General features: G+C 47.9%; 1 long non-coding RNA gene across 1 annotated transcript; it reads left to right on the top strand.

Moving 5' to 3' along the window:
• Nucleotides 1–277: 277 nt before the first annotated feature.
• LOC149126664 (uncharacterized) lies at nucleotides 278–2,659 on the top strand. Its single transcript, XR_016233447.1, has 3 exons — nucleotides 278–594; nucleotides 989–1,067; nucleotides 2,467–2,659. It is a non-coding gene; the product is annotated as an uncharacterized LOC149126664 (long non-coding RNA).
• Nucleotides 2,660–9,178: the final 6,519 nt, after the last annotated feature.

Genomic DNA, 9,178 nt, shown 5'->3' with positions numbered 1-9,178 from the left:
CAGATACCTGTACTCAAGTGTCTGCAGAAGGCAATGGCTGGCCCTGTGCTTGCTGCTCTAGGATGTTTCAGCGCCAATAAGTTGCATAATGGGGTTGTTTATTTGCTCCTAAGTGTCTAGAGGACCTGGGGAAGGAAAGTAATAGGCTTGGGGCTTGAAACTCCCAGTTCAAGGTCTGCTAAGGGGACCCGAAACTTCTATAACTGGCTGAAAGGAAGCCTTCATCCCTGCAGCCACTGAGCTTTCTGAGAACGAAACCCAGAGTCTAATTGCACAGGTGGTTGAAGGCAACACGAATTGGATTCAGGCCCTTGGGTTAAACACAAGGCTCTGCCTAAGAAAGAGCAAGGCCCTGAACACTGGGTAAGGACAGGTGGAGAGATCCTGGTGCAGGCAGTGAACACCTGGAACCCCTGAATCCTGCCAAGCCTCATCTTGCAAAAGCAGCAGCTTCTTCCATTCCTGCCTGAGGGCTCTGCAATGGCCCCCCTGAAGACAGCTATCTTGCAAGGGCAGGCCCCTTCCCTGGGACACACCTCTCCCTCTCATTGCCTGGACCTAGAAACAGATTCAAGTCCACCCAGAGGCTGAGGTGTAAGTTGTCACCTGTCACCAAGAGAATCGCATGATTTCCTCTGCACCAACACCACCCATTTTTATAGGGATTTGCATAATAGGCCAGTGGGAATGGAAGCTAAGGGAGTTGCAACAGAAAGGAAGAACCATAACACTGGTTTAGGCACAAGTCACTGCTATGGGCTCGCCCAGCAGGGATTCCGGAGCTACGTGTTCACTCTGGTGGTTGGGAGCAACACTGGTAGTCTGCTTGGTGAATTGGCTGATACCTGAACCCCATGATGGTCTGCACTCACTGAAGCAGAAATGCCTGTCCTTCCTGTCTTGGAGAGGAAACCATTCTAAGGCTTAGGAAGACTGGAAGGCTAGAATCAATTTATACATAACAGCTGCTCCTCCATCCCCAAAACAGATCAGCTAAAGGCCACTGCCTTCACCAAGGACATGAGAAGAAGGAGGGGGCCCTGCATTGTTGAAGAGCTCAGGGACAGGTGGGTGGCACTACCTGAACCCAGGGACAACGGTGGTGCCCTGGGTGGTGGGAGACCAGTGTTGGGCATGGCTACCTTGGGGGGCAACAGAATGGTTTGACCTGCTGAGGTCATCAGTATTGGCTAATTGGATGTGAAGCTCCTAAAACAAATAGAGGGGGCAGCCTACTAGCATTTTCCTTGATCTGAGTAACTAGAAAAGCTTTAGCCCTAAGCAATCCTCAGCAGAGGTCTAACTGAAATTATGGGGAAGAAGAGTTCCAGTCCCACAACCAGTTCTCAGACCCTGAACCTCTTGGATGATAAAGTCAGCTGCCCTTGGGAAAGGATCCCACTATGACACCGAAAATGCCTACTGTGAATCTTCCTCCCAGCCGCCCTTAAAGGGATGGACGGCCATTGTCCAGGATGACCCTGAAAGAGAGAAGTATTCAGACTTCCTGGGCATTAATGGACACCAGCTTTGAATATCATTAATTCCTGGAGACTGCTAATGCCAGTATGGTTCATGAATCAGGGTAGGGACTTATGGAAGTAAGTGAGCATGGTGGGCAGCCCTAAGCTCCCTCTACAGGTATTTCTAGAATGTATCATTGGAATAAGCCTAGTAACTGGCAGAAGCCCCACCTTGGCTCCTGATCTGGGCACTGGGGCCCTCATGGTAGGAAAAGCCAGGTGGAAGTCATTTGGAGATTCAGTGGCTGCTTGGTGGCGGCTCCTTGTGGGGCTGAAGTAGTGCCATGCCCTGCAGGAAAGTCTCTGCTATAAATCCCCAACCAGTGGATTTGGCCACCTAGCTAGCATTATGGGGCCAGGACTCAAGGAGGAGAAATGACAATGGCTTCTCTCACTGCTGTCCCTGGTGAGTCACCAGCGGAATGTCTGCTTTCCTATCTCCATGGCCTTGATCTCTGCTACTGAGGGAGAAATGTTTCTGGCAGTGTAGACAAGTCGGGTCCTTCTGAACTGGAAGCCAGAACTATTGCCTGGCCACTTTCAGCCAGGGCAACAGGCAAAGAGTAGGGTTGGCTTGAGTGGTTACTTTTGACTAACCAGCAGAAACTGGGCATCTCAAGGGAGACCAAGAGGAGACGGTATGGGATTCAGGCATCTCCTAGGACGCCCATGTCCCATGATTACGTGGAATGCAAAACAACCAAAGATCCAGAATCTTGAGGGATAAAGGTTGGGGCAACCCCATCAGGCAAAGATCAATAACTGGCTGAGGTAAGGGCAAAGGGAATATGAAAAGGGTGGTGGGAAAGGTAAGTACATTACAACCACATAACCAGTTTCAGAAATAATGCAGGGGCCAGAACTGTGGTGCAGCAGGTTAAAGCCCCAGCCTGCAGCGCTGGCATCCCATATGGGTGCCAGTTCAGCTTCTCTTCTGATCCAGCTCTCTGCTATGGCCTGGGAAAGCAGTGGAAGATGGCCCAAGTCCTTGGGCCCCTGCACCTGCGTGGGAGACCCAGAGAAAGCTCCTGGCTCCTGTCTTCGGATGGGCTCAACTCAACTCATTTGGGGGGTGAACCAGTGGAATGGAAGACATCTCTCTCTCTCTGACTCTACCTCTCTGTATAACACTGTCTTTCAAAATATTTTTCTAAAAAAAAAACGCAGTTGTGAGTATTCCATTCTTTTGATAGGAAACCATTTTGTATCTATCAGTCCCCTTTCCTCTCCTGCCCATTCTCCTACAGTCTGTGATAAAACACATAGATAATAGTTAACTTTGTAACAGCATCTAATTTACAAGATTTTTAAGGAAGGCTGTGACTCAGCTCTATGGGTCAGGAAACATTGTCTCCTATTTTGAGGGGAGGATTGATATGTTTTCTGTGGCATAGGGGACATAGTTACAACATTATAAATGAAGCATGCTGATAAATTTATTGGTGGAAAAAGTGACATTTGTATGGCTATTGGTTCTTAAAGGGTGGGCTGTGGTGGCTTGTACTGTGCCAACTGAACTACATGGGACTCTGTTTCCTGCAATGGACAGTTTCAGGTCAGAGTTGGCCCCAACATAAATTTTTTTAAAGATTTATTTATTTACTTATTTATTTGAAAGTCAGAGTTACAGAAAGAGAGAGAGATCTTCCATCCTTTGGTTCATGCCCAAAATGGCTGCAGCAGTTGGAGCTTTTTCTGGGTCTCCCACATGGGTATGGGAGCCCAAGCACTTGGGCCATACTGCTTTCCCAGGCCATACCAGAGAGCTGAATCAGAAGTGGAGCAGCTGGAACTCGAACCAGCACCCATATGGGATGCCAGCACTGCAGGCGGCAGCTTTACCCACTACACCACAGCGCCAGTGCCCCCAGCAGGAATTTGAAAGGAAGAAGTGAAAACAGTGGCCATGCTTTCTCCCTCAATGCCACCGTGGGTGGAGCTGCTTCTTTGATTGACTCCTGGCTGACACAGCCCCTCCCTTCACACCTAGCACCTTTCTCACCCTGGCCAGGGCAGGGTGCTCATTTTCCCTTCTAGTAAGCAGAGAGGGACTTTCATTGTGTTCTCCAGATGGCTGCATTTCTGAGTGGCTACTTGCGACCTTTCTTCCTATCACCTTACTTAGTCCTCCCGGTGGGTAGATGAGCATCCAGTCTGATCGGTGAGGGCCAGACAATCCTCTGGCCATGATTTCCCTAGCAGGCAAGGTCACAAGCTTGCAAGGCACGTTCTCGTAGCCTCTCAGGCAGGTGCACACTTGCACCCAGTATACCTCTCCTCTTCCTCTTCCTCTTCCTGTTTGTCAGCCACCAAGAAGAAGTTTCCCGGTGTGATTCCATGATGAAGGGTAAGGGGTTCCACCACTCTCTAATACAGGACTTGATAGCAAGTCCTGTAAAGCATGCGTGCGTGAGTGGATGCTAACTCAGCCGTTAGGACATGCAGAAGCTAAACCAACACCATTATAAAGTGTTCCGTTGTGCTTAGTTTCAAACAGAAATTGGCTGATTTATTTTTTAAAGATGTATTTATTTATTTATTTGAAAGAGTTACACAGAGAGAATGAGAGACAGAGGGGGAGAAAGAGAGAGGGAGAGGAAGAGAGAGAGAGAGAGAGGGAGAGTTCTTCCATTCACTGGTCCACTCCGCAACTGGCTGCAATGGCCAGAGCTGTTCCAATCCAAAACCAGGATCCAGGAGCTTCTTCTGGGTCTCCCACACAGGTGCAGGGGCCCAAGCACTTGGGCCATCTTCTGCTGCTTTTCCAGGCCATAGCAGAGAGCTAGATCGGAAGTGGGGTACTCAGGACTCAAACCAGCACCCATATGGGATGCCGGCACTGCAAGTGGCAGCTTTACCCACTGTGCCACAATGCTGGCTCCTCGGCTAATTTATTTTTAAAAGCAATCTCTTCTCCTGCAGGAAGGCACCAAACAAACTGTCCATCTTAACCCTTTGGAAATTTCACTGAACTTTTTTAGCATTGAAAATGACGCACCTTCAGATAGAAGTTTGCTAAGCATGGTGGCTGCTTTATTTGTAGCAGATGATGCAACTTTTTTCTATTGTAAAATGTGCTACACACACAGAAGAGTATTAAAGACATGGCTACAGTTTAAAGAATCATTGTGAGTTTACTGAATGTCAAGAAACACCAGCACAGCTGACCTGCAGTACCTGTGGCTTCTTCATCCACCATGTGTGGATAGAATATATTTGAAAAAGAAGTGTACTGAATATGCACAGACTCTTTTTCTTGTCATTAATCCCTAAACAATATCATATAAAACCTCTACAGTTCTTATATTTAATCAGGGATTATCAATCATCCAGAGATGAAACGGGAGGATGTGCAGAGGCATAGGCAAATGCTAAGCCACGTATAAGAAGGTCTGGAGCAGATACCAAGGGATGGCTGTCCCGAGAATCCCTATGTGTTACTGCCCAGTTATGCATCTGTCACCCCTAGAAGTAACCATCGCGCAGTTTTGTTTTAGCCATTTTTTTGTTTCTACTTCTCATCATTTATACCTGAGTCTCTCAATTGAGTTGCAGACACAAACCCAGCTGAGTAAGGGAAGGGAACCATGGCACCTTTCCCATGAAGGCTCCCAGGGAAACTGAGCCAACAGGTGCATGACATAGTCAGATCAGGGATCACACTGGACACAAACATGTGGCAGATAAGAAAATTGTACCTACAGATCAAGAACCTGGGTCCCTGGTATCCTCATTTACATCATCAGCAAACCATGCATCACACCCATGTGGACTGTTGCTCTCTCTGCCACTGTGGTTGTAGTTCTGAGACCTTCGTTTTTCTTCTTGGTTTCCCTCCAGTGCTGTCCTCTCCTCTACCTCTTCCTTGGTCTAAGCACACAGCCAAGGGTACTGTCGAGAAAGACTGCAAGGGAAGTGCATATTTTTGAGTCTCTATATATTTGGAAAAGTCTTATTTTGCCTTTACTCGGGTTGTAGTTTAGATGGGCATAGAATTCTAGGTTGAAAATCATTTTCCTGCTGGCGCCGCGGCTCAATAGGCTAATCCTCCACCTTGCAGCGCCGGCACATCGGGTTCTAGTCCCGATCGGGGTGCCGGATTCTGTCCCGGTTGCCCCTCTTCCAGGCCAGCTCTCTGCTGTGGCCAGGGAGTGCAGTGGAGGATGGCCCAAGTGCTTGGGCCCTGCACCCCATGGGAGACCAGGAGAAGCACCTGGCTCCTGCCATCGGATCAGCGCAGTGCGCCAGCCACGGCAGCCAATGGAGGGTGAACTAACGACAAAGAAAGACCTTTCTCTCTGTCTTTCTCTCTCACTGTCCACTGTCAAAAAAAAAAAGAAAAAGAAAATCATTTTCCTTCAGAATTTTTAAGACTCTGTTTCATTGCTTTGTAACTTCAATCGCTACTGAGAAGTGAAAAGACTGTCCAATTCCCGAGTCCCTTGTAAGTGACTTGTGTTTTCTTTGGAAGCTTTTGGAATCTTCACCTTGCCCCTAATGCTCTGGAAGTTCACAATAATGCCTCTGCCCTCTCTCCGTTCAGAGCCATTTGTGCTAGGCCTTTGGTTGGTCTTTTCAACTGGGAACCACAAATCCTTGAACTGATAATTCCGAGCTACAACTGAGAATAACAAGGAAGCCTCTACCTTCCTGGAGAAGATGGATTGTTGTGCAGCACCAGTCTTCAATCTGTTTGATCAGTCAATGAAAACTTGCCTCGGTCTAATTCACCAACGATAACCGGCAACATTGAGCGCACTTCTGAAAACCAACCAATCAATAGCCTTGGAGGGTAGTCAGTCAGCAGCTAACTTAGTCCAGGGAAGCCTTGACTGAGGAAGCACACTTCCAAGGCCAACGTCAGCCTGCTCCCATCTGGACAACCACCACAATCCTACAATAGTCCCTGCCTCCCAAAGTTGGTGTAAACCCAGCCATCCACGTTGCTTGGTGAGGTTGTTCCTAACCAGAATATCTCATCATTACTTAGGCAAATAATGCAGCCAGCCCTTGTGTATACTTCCAATTGTGGAGCCCCAGTGCCAGTTGTAAGAACAGGTGGAGCATCCCTCATCCAAAATCCACAGTGCTCCAGACCCCAATCTGCATGAGTACCAACACAATGCCACAAGGAAGATTCCACGCCTGACCTCATGTGACAAGCTTCGGTCAAAAAGCAGGTACATTAATATTGTATAGGGCCTGGTGCTATGGCACAGTGGGTTAAAGCCCCAGCATGCAGTGTCAGCATTCCATGTGGGCGCCTGTTCAAGTCCTGGCTGCTCCACTTCTGTTCCAGCTCTCTGCTAATGAACCTGGGAAAGCAGCGGAGGATGGTCCAAGTCCTTGGCCCCTGTACCCACGTGGGAGACCCAGAGGAAGCTCTTGGCTCCTGGCTTCGGATCAGCTCAGCTTCAGCTGTTGCAGCCATTTGGGGAGTGAACCAGTAGATGGAAGTCCTCTCCCTCTGTCTCTACCTGTAATTGTCTTTCAAATAAATAATTTAAAAAGTATTGTATAAACTTATCTCAAACTACAAGTATAAGGGGAATATAAAATGTAATTGAATTTCACGTTTAAATGTGAGTGCCATCCTCCATATCTCATGTATATGCAAATATTCCGAAAATCTGAAAAAAAAATGCAAACTCTGAAACAGTTCTGGTTCCAAGCGTTTTGGATATGGGATATTCAATATGTATTATTTTTATTGCTGCTGCTTTAATTGCTCTTAAATTTTCTGTAACTGTTTTCACTGTTTGCCCCCTCTGCGTGTGTCCCTGCGCTGAGTGGCAGACACAACCCTGCTGTATAAGGACATAGTAACTTGGCCTCTGTTAGATGAAGGCTCCCAGGAGAAGCCAAGTTGAGGGAAGCCTCTGAGTCAGAGTGTTTTGTGTCAGGGAGTGAGTGGCAGCCTTTTTCTTCACATAACTACTAGGAGTTTTCAAAATTTCATGGAAAGAGAAAAGCTTTTAGGCTAGCAGTTAAGTCTCTGATTAAGATGGCTGCGTCCCACACTGGAGTGCCTGGGCTCTGGCTTCTGAGTTCAGCTTCTGCTGATGTAGACACTGGGAGACAGCAGGTAATGACAATGACCTTTACCTGGGTCCCTGCTGCCCATGTGGGAGACCTGGGTGGAGATGCCAGTTCTTGGTTCTGGCCCCCCAGCCTCTGCTGGCATTCGGGGAATGAGCCAGTGGAGGGGAGCTCATTCTCTCCCTCTCTTTCTCTCTCTGCCTTTCAAAAAAAAAATTTTATGGGAAATGTGCATCATGAAAAAAGTGGCATGAGTTTCAAAACTTTTTGCACCAAAATAAACCTTTAATTCCATTTTTCATGAGCTTTGTGATGTACAAGTTTGAAACAAAATGGGTGTGATGAGTTGATGTGTTACAGTTCTGACTGTGTGTTTCACTGTGGCTCTCATCTGTGACTAGTTCTTTTGGAAGCCTGAGATTGCTTGCCCTCCTCCCGATTCTCCTCCACGTAAGCCTCCCCTCCCCACTCTAGCCCCAGTCTAATATATACTTCTTGAAGCTTCCAAGCTCTTCATAGGACAAGAGCCATTGATTATCCCAGCAGAAAGAGCACTGAATGGGCAATCAAGACACTTGGGTACCTGTCCCCGTTCAGCAAATAATCAGTCAAGTGGCCTTAAGCATGTCTTCATGTTCTTCCATTTTCCTGCAAAATAAAGCCTGGGCTAAATCCATAATTCTTAACACTGACTGCAGGTGAGAATCACCTGCAGGTTAATTCAAAACACTGGCTCCTGGGCCCCACCCCAAACAATTAAATCAGAAACTTTGAGCCGGCGCCGTGGCTCAATAGGCTAATCCTCCACCTTGCGGCGCCGGCACACCGGGTTCTAGTCCCGGTTGGGGCGCCGGATTCTGTCCCGGTTGCCCCTCTTCCAGGCCAGCTCTCTGCTATGGCCAGGGAGTGCAGTGGAGGATGGCCCAGGTGCTTGGGCCCTGCACCCCATGGGAGACCAGGAAAAGCACCTGGTTCCTGGCTCCTGCCATCGGATCAGCGCGGTGCGCCGGCCGCAGCGCGCCGGCCGCGGCGGCCATTGGAGGGTGAACCAACGGCAAAAGGAAGACCTTTCTCTCTGTCTCTCTCTCTCACTGTCCACTCTGCCTGTAAAAAAAAAAAAAAAAAAAAAAAAAAAAAAAAAAAAAAAAAAATCAGAAACTTTGTAGGTGGGACCTGGGTATCAGTATTTTAAAAATTTCCCCTATGATTCTAATGTTCCCACAGGGTTGAGAATCATGGGGCCAGGTGCTTTCTGAGGCTCCATCCAGTGCTCAGTTGCAGTTCTGGGAGGCACTGTGGTATCTCACTGAGTAAGTCAGACGTTGTGTCAGCAGGACTCTGTGTCCTTTGGAATTCCCAGGGCATAGGAGGCATGCAAAAGCACAGCACAAGAACATCTGTGATGCAAATTATTTATATGATTAGCAGCATGCATAATGGAAGCTTGTTGAAATCAATGAACACAGAGTCCAGATTGCAATCTTTTCTCAGCTATGCCTGTAACTGGTGACTGTCATTGCTAGTGACAAACAAGGGGGTGACACCCATTAATCATCCTCCAGCTTGTTAGGGCTGTGTACGTTGGGGGAAGGGAGGAGTTTCACACACCAGCAGAA

Source organism: Oryctolagus cuniculus, chromosome 5 (genome assembly GCF_051225735.1).
Source record: "Oryctolagus cuniculus isolate XC-2025 breed Fujian yellow rabbit chromosome 5, ASM5122573v1, whole genome shotgun sequence".
Taxonomy (NCBI): Eukaryota; Metazoa; Chordata; class Mammalia; order Lagomorpha; family Leporidae; genus Oryctolagus; species Oryctolagus cuniculus.
This window is presented reverse-complemented; position numbering and strand designations above follow the sequence as displayed.